The sequence below is a fragment of the Monodelphis domestica genome, chromosome 2, assembly GCF_027887165.1.
Source record: "Monodelphis domestica isolate mMonDom1 chromosome 2, mMonDom1.pri, whole genome shotgun sequence".
In the NCBI taxonomy this organism is placed as follows: domain Eukaryota; kingdom Metazoa; phylum Chordata; class Mammalia; order Didelphimorphia; family Didelphidae; genus Monodelphis; species Monodelphis domestica.
The window spans coordinates 507,933,681-507,945,792 of record NC_077228.1 but is presented as its reverse complement, the minus strand read 5'-3'; the positions used below and the strand labels follow the sequence as shown (position 1 = coordinate 507,945,792).

At 41.4% G+C, this 12,112-nt stretch overlaps 1 protein-coding gene across 1 annotated transcript in view; it reads right to left on the bottom strand.

Annotated features, from left to right (window-relative positions):
* The window catches only part of TAOK1 (TAO kinase 1), a 172,734-nt gene extending 161,867 nt beyond the window's left edge, over positions 1 to 10,867 (bottom strand). The window contains exons 1-2 of the mRNA XM_056819568.1: positions 10,564 to 10,867; positions 6,192 to 6,290 (exon numbers count right to left, since the gene is read on the bottom strand). The gene's annotated coding sequence lies outside the window, so the exon portion shown is untranslated. The remainder of the gene's footprint in view (positions 1 to 6,191; positions 6,291 to 10,563) is intronic.
* Positions 10,868 to 12,112: the final 1,245 nt, after the last annotated feature.

Here is a 12,112-nt window from a genome sequence, read left to right as displayed (position 1 = left end):
GATCTGAAAAATGGAGAGAATTATAGCGCCCATCCCATAGGCTATTACGAGGCTCAGATGGAATCACATCATGGACAGCCATCATTTCATAGACTTGTGTAAAGAACAAGGCTAACAAAAAACCACATAAGCGCAATTGAGAATTATTATTAATATTACAGTTATAGCTGTATAGTTCTATATTCCCTCAAATCAAAGAGACAGCCTGCCTGTTTTGGACCTAGTTACTACATCAAAGAAATTCTCTGTCCTCATAGGCTGTCCTTTTTGAATGACAGGATGTAGACTCCTGGACTCCCTGGGGTTGGAGGCCAGCTGTGAAAAGTCAAGAATTCGAAATGCTTTGGTGGGGATGGGCTTGTGAAAGTCCCTCATCATGATTCCCTATAGTTCAGCCGAGAATTCAACTGTCATTTCACCAGGCTGAAAAGGGAAAACAGGTCGTAGAGGGTCTGAGAGCACAAGGTTCCTTCCCTCTCCTGGCTCCATCTAGACAATTCTTTCTATTTCAACTGTGGCAAGACGCAGTGGTATAATTCGCGTTGCACGTGTTTATTATCCAGAACAATGACACCATGTCAAACCGCATCCCTGTGTCAAGCAAGTCTTTGGCCACCGTGAGAAATGAATGGGGGCATTGACCAAATGAGACAAGCACTTCCTGTATTCTCTGAGCCAAGGATAATACCACCTTGCACTAAGGTTTCTTCTGGGGTTGGCCAAACTCGCCAAGTTTCCACACCTTCCTGGATTAAGGGGGAGCACATGAGTACCAGGACTCTGGGAGAGTCAGGGAGGGACTAGGCTGGGCTCAGATGGTCCAGAGACAAGAACTCTTGTCAGAATGGTACCACTGTCTGAAGAAAGTCTCAGCAACGGAATTCTAGGAAGAACCATAGACGAGATCAAGAAGATACGGTAGCAACCTTTGTACTGCACAAGACAGGCAAAGCATAGCATTTGCATATCCATCAATCAATCAATAACCATTTCATAAGTGCCCAATATATACCCGACTTCATGCTAGTAGCTAGAGATACAAAGCAAAAAGAAAGAAAAGAAGGAAAAGGAAGAAAGGAAAGAAGGAAGAGTCTCTGTTCTCAAAAAGTTTACATTTGAGGAGGGGCAGTTGGGTGGCTCAGTGGATTAAAAACCAGGCCTAGAGACTAGAGACCGGAGGTCCTAGGTGCAAATGTGGCCTCAAACACTTCCTAGCTGGGTGACCCTGGGCAAGTCACTTCACCCCCATTGCCTGGCCTTTACCACTCTTCTGCCTTGGAACCAATACACTGTATTGTTTCCAAGACAGAAGGTAAGAGTTAAAAAAAAAAAACACTTATATTTGATCTTTTTTTTTTTTTAAGATCTACCAAAGGACTTGGGTTCAAATTTAACTTCAGATACTTCCTAGCTCTGTGACCATGGGCAAGTCACTTAAGCCCATTTGCCTAGACCTTGCCAGGTAAATCAACCAATCAAGAAGTATGAAGCAACTGAAAGGAATGATGAACTGGAAGAATTCCATGTGAACTGGAAAGACTTCCAGGAATTGATGCAGAGCAAAAGGAGCAGAACCAGGAGAACATTGTACACAGAGATGGATACACTGTGGTACAACGATCCAGGACAATTCTGAGGGACTTGCGAGAAAGAACACTATCCACACCCAGAGGAAGAACTGTGGGAGCGGAAACAGAAGAAAAACAACTGCTTGATTGCATGGGTCAATGGGGATATGACCGGGGATGGAGACTCAATGATCACCCTAGTGCAAATATCAATAACATGGAAATAGGTCTTGATCAATGACACATGTAAAACCCAGTGTGTCAGCTATGAGAGGGAGGGGTGGAGGGAGGGGAGGAAAAGAACAAGAATCTTGTAACCTTGGGAAAATATTCTAAATTAATTAATGAAATAAAAATTTTCAAACCAAAATGTATGAAACACCTACTATGTGCCAGGCACTGTACTAAGTTCTGGTGATAAAAGTTCAAAGGATAAAATAATTTTGAGTTTGTAAGGAGCTTCCATTCTAATGAGGGGACAACAAGTACATATGTATATGTGTATATATATTGGCTATACATATAGGTATATGTACATGTGTATGTGTACACATATTTCTGTTTATAGAGTTATTAAATGAAAATATAGTTAAATATGAGGGAGTTTAAGAGAGCAATTATACAAGCAATTGGGAATATCAGGAAAAATGTAGCAGATAAGATGGTACTTAGCAGCATCTTCTTTTTTAAAACCCTTACCTTCTGTCTTGGAATCCATACTAAGCATTGGTTCCCAGGCAGAAGAGCCGCAAAGGGCTAGGCAATGGGGGTTAAGTGACTTGTCCAGGGTCACACAGCTGAGAAGTGTTTGAGGCCACATTTGAACCCAGGTTCTTCTGCCTCCAGGCCTAGGTCTCCATCCACTGAGCTTTCCAGTTGCCCCTCTCTCATTGCTTCTGAATATTGTGTGCCAGTTGATTGCTCCATGATTGAGATCCATGGACCCACCGCTCCCCTATGTGCGTGTTCTCTCCTGCTTCCAACGTAAGCTCTTTGAAAGCAGGGACTGCTACTCTTTTGCATTTTTAAGCCCTAAGTAAATGATTGATAAATGTTTCTAAATGTATTCATTCAGATCCTACCTCTGTTCCTAACTGTGTGACCTTGGGCAAGTCACTTAAACACTAGAGGTCTCAGTTTCCTAATCTGCAAAATTAGAAAGTTGGTCTAAATGACCAGCTCTAAACCTGCCATCATACCACTGGGAGTGGGTGCAGTAAGAAGAGTCAGCTAGTAGTAGTAACTAAGGGAATCAGTAAAAATCTCTTTAATGTCTTTAACGAATAATGCTTGGAAATGATCAAATAAAATATATTTAAAAAAAAATCTCTTTAATGCCTAAATCTGAGTCTTTAGGGAATCCAGGAATTTCTAGAGGTGTAATAGAGGAAGGAGAAAGCCTCCTGGGGAACCAGCCTGTCTAAAGATGCACAGGGGGTGTCATTTGGTGGGAGGAAGCCCAAACTCCAGGTGGTAACCAGTAATCCCAGTTACATGAGAGATGTTTGGAAACAGGCAGTGGGGACTCGACCACTGAAGCTGTGGTTTGAGGCACAATTCTAGCCCCGAGAAGGACTGGCCAGAGAAAGGGATGGTCTCGGTTTTCTTGCCCCATCTGTCTAACACAGTCGATTTCCCCCCACTACCACCATTTAGCACAGGACCATGTTTCCATCTTTCTAGATAATTACAGTAGCTCCTTTACAGTTTATCCTTGCTACACTTGCCAGTACAGCTTCCATCCTACTGCTAGTAAAACTTTTCTTATGTTCAGATCTAATCATATCATCCCTCTACTCAGAAACTTTCACTGTCTCACAATCGCCTTCCAAGTAAAATTCAAATTTCTTTGCCTGGGACCACCCAATCTCGTCAGCCTTCTCTCAAATGACTCCTTCTCTTCCGTGCACTCTATGCTCCAGACAAACTGGATTGTTCTCTGTCTTCCAGATAGGTCTTAACAATTTCTGAACTCTCTGCCTTTGATTCTCGCTCTCCCTTTTTTTTTTAATTGTTGGCTTTTTTTTAACCTTGCCTTTAATCTTAGAATCAATACTAAGGGGAGCAGCTGGATGGCTCAGTGGATTGAGAGCCAGGCCCAGAGATGGGAGGTCCTGGGTTCAAATCTGACCTCAGACACTTCCTAGCTGTGTGACCTGGGCAAGTCACTTGACCCCCATTGCCTAGCCCTTACCACTCTTCTGCCTTGGAACCAATACATAGAATTGATTCTAAGAAGTTAAGAGTTTATTAAAAAAAAAAGAAGAAGAAGAAGAAGAAGAATCGATACTAAGTATTGGTTCCAAGGCAGAAGAAAAGCAAGGGATAGGCAACGGGGGTTAAGTGACTTGTCCAGGGTCACAGAGTTAAGACTTACCCTCCTTTTAAAGCCCAATTCAAATGCCACTTCCTCCAGGAAGTCTTTACTGATTGATCTTTCTGACAGTAAGAGAAACCTGTAAAGACTTAGCTGAACTGTCAAGAGTAAAAAGTGAGCAGAATCAGAAGAACATTTTAGATAATAACAGTAACACTCTAAGTGACTTGGAAACACTTGGGAATACTGATCAATGCAATGACTGGTACTGAAGCAGGCTACCCACCTTCTGACAGAGTTAAAGGACTCAAAGTACAGAATGAGACTCATCTTTGCACATGACCAATGTAGGAATTTTCCGTGACTATGCCTATTTGTCCCTTTGTTTTTATTGGAGAAAAGGGTGTGTAAAGGAGGGGGATACTAGGAATAGGTTTATTCCCCCCCCAAAAAAAGGAAGGAAAGAAAAAAGAAAGAAACAGGGGGAGTCATTGAACCATTTTTTTCAATGCCCAGAACATAAGGAAAAGGGAAGCTATGTAGTAGAGAGGATAGAATGATGGACTTAGGGTCAGGAAGACTCATCTTCCTGAGGTCAAATCTGATATCAGACACTTACTAGCTATGGGACCCTGTTTGCCTCAGTTTCCTCATCTGCAAAATAATCTGGAAAAGGAAATGGCAAACCTTTCTATTACATCAGCTAAGAAAACCCCACATGGGATCACCAAGAATGAGACACAACTGAAACTATGACTGAATGAAAACATAAGGAAGGTCAGAAGGAATCACTGGCAAACAGGACTCTGAAAGGTACATGTTGAATTTATTATGTTTCTCCCCACTATACGTAAATATGCAATACATATATATAAATGTATAAAATATATTTTATTACTTATACTTTAGAAAAGCAAGCTGTACATAATGATTTACAGTTTCACATACAATTCTCATTTCCTTTTCTGTGACATATATGGAAACACTCATTTTGTCTGGGCTTTGTTAAGCTCAGAATGAAAAACAAAAACCAGTAAGGCCTTTCCCCCCGGGACCCCACACAGTACTTTGTTTTCCAGTTCTCTGTTTCAGGTCCCATGAATTATTGTGTATTATGGCCGGGTGTGCTAATGCTTTACCACTCCTCCCTCCACTAGACTGAAAGCTCCATGAGGATAGGCATAAACTTTGCTCCAGCCCCAGCACCTAGCCCAGTGTACTCTGCACACGACTCATAATTTATTTTTTTTAATTGTTGAACTCTTCTGACCTGAAGAAATGGAGTGGAGGTTGGGTGCCCACACAGGGATCTGAACACATGGAAATAAGATAAATACCCAAGGTCAGAGATTGATTGAAATAATGAAGATATGTCCCAGGTGATAAATGGTCAAGGGATTTGAACAGGCCATTTTCAGAATAAATCAAAACTATGTATAGTCATATGAAGTAATGCTCTGAGTCACTATTGATTAGAGAAATCCAAAGTAAAACAACTTAGAGGCACCACCTTCCATCTATCAAATCAACTAATCTAACAAAAAAGGAAAATGATAAATGTTGGAGGGGAATGTGGCAAAATTGGGACAACCATGCATTGTTGGTAGAGTTGAGAATTGATCCAACCATTCTGGAAAGCAATTTGGAACCATGCCCCAAAAGGCTATAAAACTGTGCATACTTTGATCTAGCAATTCCACTACTAGATCTGTGTCTCACGGAGATCCAAAAAAGGGGGGAAAGGACCTATTTGTACAAAAATACATACAGAAGTTCTTTCTGTGGAGGCAAAAAATTGGAAATGGAGAGGATGCTCATCAGTTGGGGAATGGATGAACAAGTTGTGGTTTATGATAGTAATGTAATACTATTGTGCTATAAGAAATGATGAGCAGGAAGATTTCAGAAAATCTGGAAAAACCTACATGAACTCATGGAGCAGAATCAAGAGAACACTGTACACAGTAACAACAGTAATATATGATGAACAACTGTGAATGACTTCGCTGTTCTCAACAATACAATGATCTAAGACGATAGAACCAAAGGACCTATATGAAAAATGCTAGCCACCTCTTGAGAAAGAACTGATGGGGTCTAAATACAAATCAAAGAACAAATTTCACTTTTTTTCTTCTTTTTGTTGGGGGGGCATCTATGTGTGTATACGCGTGTCTTCTTCCACGACGTGATGACAAATATGGAAATTTTAAAAAAAAATTATCAAGACAAGACAAGGACTCCGTTTCCAAAACCAGGGTAAAAAGTTGGAACAAAACCAGCACAATATAATACCCTTCCTGTACCTTCTCCAGAGACTGAGGAATGCAGGGAGGATTATGGCTCCAGGTGTTGAGGCGAATGTTTGTATGTTTGTTCTTGCTGTGCCTTCAGAATAAATATTCCTGTGTAAAAGCAAAAAAAAATTTTTTTTTAAGTTATTGCAAAAGTTGGCAAGAGGTGATGAACGTCTAAACTAGGCCTGTGTCAAAGGAGAGAAGGGGATAGGGCTATTTCAGAGAAAGCAATTATACGATTGGTCAGCCGATTAGATATATGGTATGATGGAGAAAGAGGAATGGAGGATGGCATTTGAGGTTACAAAAGTGGATGACTGGAAGTATAGTGGAGTTCTCGAAAATAGTAGAGAAATCCAGAGGAGTGAAGATATAGTTCTGAGATGGGGGAAAATAATGAGTTCTATTTGAGGCATGTATAAATTACCCATGGGATAATCGCTCCAAAATGTCCAATAGGAAATTGGTGATATGGGATTGGCAATCAGGAAAGAGGGTGAGGTTGGATCAATTAAGCAATCAATACACACTTATTAAGCAGTTACTATGTGCCAGGCACTGTGGTAATTACTGGAGATACAAAAAGAGACAAAAGGCAGGCCCTGCCCTTAAGAAGCTTACAATCTAATGGGGACAGCATGCAAACAAAAATGTTCAAAGCAAACTATATACAGAACAAATTAGAGAGCGATAATTAATGGAGGGAAATCATTGGAATCAAAAAGTTTCCTATAGATGGTGGGATTTGACGTGGGACTTAGAAGTCAATAATTGGAGCCGAGGAGGGAGAATATTCTAGGCATGAGGGATAGCCAGAAAAAATGCCTAGAACTGAGAAATAGAGGAGCTTGTTTGAGAAACAGGCTGGAGGCCAGAGTGAATGATCAAGGAGTACTATGGGTTGAGGAAATAAGAAGTGTGGAGGTTTTAAATCTAAAATATATAGAGAACTTTGTCAAATGTATAAGAATATGAGCCATTCCCCAACTGAAAAATGGACAAAAGATATGAACAGACAGTTTTTGTATGAAGAAATCAAAGCCATATATAACTATATGAAAAAATACTCTAGATCATTATTGATTAGAGAAATTCAAGTCAAAAAGCACTGAAATATCATCTAACTGGATTGGCTAAAATCATAAAATGGCAAATGTTGGAGGGGATATGAAAAAATGGGGACACTAATATACTACTGGTAAAATTCTGAACTGATTCAATCATTTTGGAGAGCAATCTGGAATTATACTCCTTTTGGCTCAGCAATATCACTATTAGGTGTATTTCCTAAGGCTATGTTGGTGAACCTCTGGCATGCATGCCAGAGGGGGATACTCAGAGCCCTCTCTATGGGTGCGCCTGCCATCAACTCAGCACAGAGTTTGCCAGAGTTCATTATTAGAAATCCAGAGGGACATGGGTGGCTCACCTCCTCCTCTCCATGCAGTTTTCAGTTTGGGCACTTGGTCTCTAAAATGTTCACCATCACTGTCCTAAGGTGATCCAGGTAAAAGGAAAAGAATCTATATATTCTAAAATATTTATAGCAGTTCTCTTTGTGGTGGCAAAGAACTGGAAACTGAACTGGAAACTGAGGGGACACCCATCAATTGGGGAATGACTAAACAAGTTGTGACATATGCTTATGATGGAATACTACTACACCATAAGAAATGACAGGCAGGTTAATGTGAGAAAAACATGGAAAGGTGAAATTATGAAGTTAAATGAGCAGAACCAAGAGACCATTATAAATAGGGAAAGAAATGCTGTTTGAAGCATGACTTGTGTGTGTCTACCTCCAGAGAAAGAATTAATAAATAGAAACAAACAAGACATAGTTTTGTATGTGCATATTTCTTTTTTTTTTTAAATTAAATACTGCCTTCTCTAGTGCAGGGAGTAGAGGGAGGGTGGGAGATACCTGGAAATTTTAATGTAATAAACAAACAAATACAAAATAAAAGATTTTTTAAGGCAACTGGAAGGGTAGGAGGGAGCTAGATTATAAAGGACTTTCAATATACAGATCTGGGAATCACCTGCACAGAAATGATCATTGAATCTATGGGAGCTGATAAGATCACCAAGTGAAATAGTATAATGGGAAAAGAGGGTCCAGGATAGAGCCATGGAGTATAGCAACAATTGGTAGGATGTATGAATATCCATCCTAAGGGGGCTGATATGGATAATGAAGAAAATCAAGAAAATCAAAACAGCAGAATCATGAAAACCCAGAGAGGAGAGAGTATCTAACTTTTCAAATACTTTAAAGATGTCAAGAAGTTTAAGAATGTTGAAAATTTATAAAAGATTGTTAGTAACTTTGGAGAGAGCTTTTTCATTTGCATGATGGGGTCGGAGGATAGATTATAGAAAAGAGTGGGATGAGAGGAAGAAAGGGAACTAATTTTAGACAGAATCAATTCATTTTCAAGGAATTTATCTGAGAAGAGGAAAAGAGATATTAAGTGATGACTGACAGACATGGTTAAGGGCTTTTTCTGAATAACACATTTACATGTAAAATAGCTGGGTGGCTCAATGGATAGAGAACCAAGTCTGGAGTGAAGACCTGTGTTCAGATTCAACTTCAGACACTCTGAGGCTGACATTTTTTTTTCAGTATAAATGATTAACAGCACCATCAAGTTGATAATATAATTTCCAATTCTATCAGAAAGAGACGAAACAAATCGAATCTTTGACAATAGGGGCACAGGGGCCTAGGCCTTTCTTTTTTTTCTTGGGTATCTTTCTTTCACTATCTGGAAATAAAAATAAAAAATTGTCATTGAGTAGAAAATATAAGCAAGTCACTTAACCCTGTTTACCTCAGTTTCTTCATCTATCAAATGAGTTGGAGAAGGAAATGGCAAACCACTCCAGTATCTCTGCCAAGAAACCCCAAATGGAGTCACGAACAATAACAATAAAAAGAAAAGTATACCAACATACTAAAATCAAATCAAATGCTGTATCATTTAAGGTAGGTAACAAATTTGGCCCCAGAGAAGAGATGAGGAAATGCACCCCACTCCCTCCTTTGCCGGAGGTTAGGAGTCATAGGAATGGAATGATGATGCATACTTTGTCAGTCACTCTAATGATGTTAGTTTTGCCTACTTTTTCTCCTTTGCTACCAAGGAAGGCCCACTCGGTAGTGAAGAAATGGGTGGCAGCAAAGTGTATATCTGAAAATGATTGATATACAACAAAAGGTATCAATACAAATTTTTAAAAATTAAGAACACAGTTGACACTTCAAATGGATGGGTCAGGTTTCCTTCTGAAAGGAGAGACAGAGAGAGAGATAACCAAAGACAAGAGTGGAGAGAGTCAAAGAGAGAGTATGTAAAGTATTGGAATAGTTGAGCTCTAAGATGTGGTTACCCACACTACTGTTTCCTAGGTGTGACTGTTACCCAAAGCCGGATGTATGAGCCTGGATATTAAGAAAGATTTCTTGGGGGCAGCTGGGAAGATCAGTGGATTGAGAGCCAGGCCTAGAGAACCTAGGGAGGTCCTAGGTTCAAATCTGGCCTCAGACACTTTCCAGCTGTGTGACCCTGGGCAAGTCACTTGACCCCCATTGCCTAGCCCTTACCACTCTTCTGCCTTGGAACCAATACACAGTATTAATTCCAAGACAAAAGGTAAGGGTTTAATTTTTTAAAAAAGAAAAAGAAAGATTTCTTCTATGCAGCCTTCCATAAGGAAATGGTCAGTTTCTTCCTATTCATTCCCATTGCTCTTTCTGCCTCTATCAAATACTTTTCCTGGTCTACTTTGTATTACATTTATTTCTGTATATGTCTTATCTTTCTGATTAGATTGTAAATCTTGCAGTGGGAGAAACCCAGTTTTATATGCTGAGATACAGGTTAAGTGACTTGCCCAGGGTCACATAGCCAATAAGTATCTTGGGTTAGATTTGAACCCAGATCTTCCTGACTCCAAGTCCAATACTTTATTCATTATACCCTGTTACTTTCTGATAAGACAGAAATAACTCGGGGGTGCAGCCCAGGAAAATTATCAGTCACTCTCACCTTCAATCTAATCAACAAACATTTATTAAACACCTACTATATGTCAGGCACTGTGTTAGGCTCTGGGGATACAAAGATAAAAGTAAAATAGTCCTTGCCCTCAAGGAACTTATAATCTAATGAGGGAAGAAAATATGTAGGTATGTGACTATACAAAAGATTGGGGTAATGCCACTAGCATCCCAGAGGAATCAAGACAAGTTTCATGTAAAAGCTATTGATGGAGGTGTGGGGGGTGTTCAGGGAGGACTAGTACCTCTGATGGGAGGGGTTCCCCAGCCCTTTTCTGGGCTCCCTGGGGTGTCTTCCTGTTGCCCAACTTTTACCTGTGGTTCCAAGAAGCTGTAGCATGGGAAGCCGTAAAACCATCTTGAAAAATAGGTTAAACCAAGTTGAGGGTAGCCAATGGGTCTGTGAGCTAGGCGGGAATGTCTACCTCAAGCATGTGAAGATTTCCCCCCTATTGGAATGGGTGGATGAGAACAATTTGTTCCAATAGGCACGAAGAAGCTTGGTCAGACATTGAAGATGCCTCAGTCATTCACGGCATCCCAAGCCATCTCCGGTCATCCCGACTTTTGTCCTGCCACTGGACTTGGATGAGAGAGGGAGGCCAATGACTTTGTGCAACCCTGCCTCCCTTCAACCCAATTCACACCCAAGTCAGGCCATCCCTGTGTGACATCATCGATCCTCCTCAAAGACAAAGGACCCCCACGGATTGGAGGGTGCACAAAAGCAACTATTGGGTAACAAGGCTGAAGAAGATGACCAGGGAGTGGAGGGCTTTAAATGCCTAAGAGAAGTTTCTGTTTGTTCCTGGGAAGAAGAAGGAGCCACTGGATGGCACAGTGGTGGGGCAATGTGGTCAGGCCAGTACCAGAAGCCACTGGGCAGCTTCCTGGAGACTAGATTGGAGTAGGGAGAGAGAGCAGAGTAGAGCCAGGGAGACGGAGTGGGATGCTGTTACAAGGGGCAGGCAAGAGGTGATGAGGGCTTGAGCTAGGATGGGGACTGATTCAATGGAGAGAAATATTGTAGACATAAAAGCTACATTGAATCATTTGTTGGGAGGTGGAAGGTACTCACTTGGAGCTCACTGGATAATAGTCCAGCTATCAAGTCGAAATCCTTCATTTTCTTACAAGGCAACTGAGGCAGAGGTTAATAAATAACTGGCCAGCTAGAAAATGTATGATGCTGGTTTTGAACTCAGATCTTCCTGACTCAAAGCCCAGATGCTCTGTGCACTCTGGCACCCCCAGCTGCCCAGTGTGATACGCCTAGCACGCGTGAGGCAGAATTTGAATTCAGGTTTTCCTATCTTCCACCTACTTCAACTCTGTAAAAGCATGAGGAGGCTTTAAGTGTGAAACAGTAGAGTTTCTAGTTATTCCTCCGTAGGACCTTGGACAAGTCACCATCTCTGGTCTACAAAACAAGGAGTTGGCCCTGGCTGGCTTCAGAAGTCGCTTCTTGCTCTGAATCCAAGATCTCCTCAATTGTACTTCTTTCCCCACGCATGTATTAATGGCCCCGCTCAGACAAAGCATCGAGGCAAGCAGCAGACCCAGGGCACCCCAAGGGGACGGGGAAAGCGAAAGAAGAGGAGAGGGAGGAGCGGGCCGGCTGGCTGATGAATGTGTGTATGGGCGGGCGTTGTTCTCGGAGCCCTTTCACTGCCCGTAGCTGCCCGTGGTCCCGGAGCAGCGCTGAAGGGAGGGCATTCTTTGCCGTGTGATGCTCCATTCACTATTCTTTTCTCCTTCCCTGTGAGAAGATTACCAAGAAGGGGCGCCGTGGGGAAGGAGGCCCCAGTGGGATCCTGTTACCAGCCATCTGTGTTCTGTTCTTTGCTTTCGAACAAGACGGCTT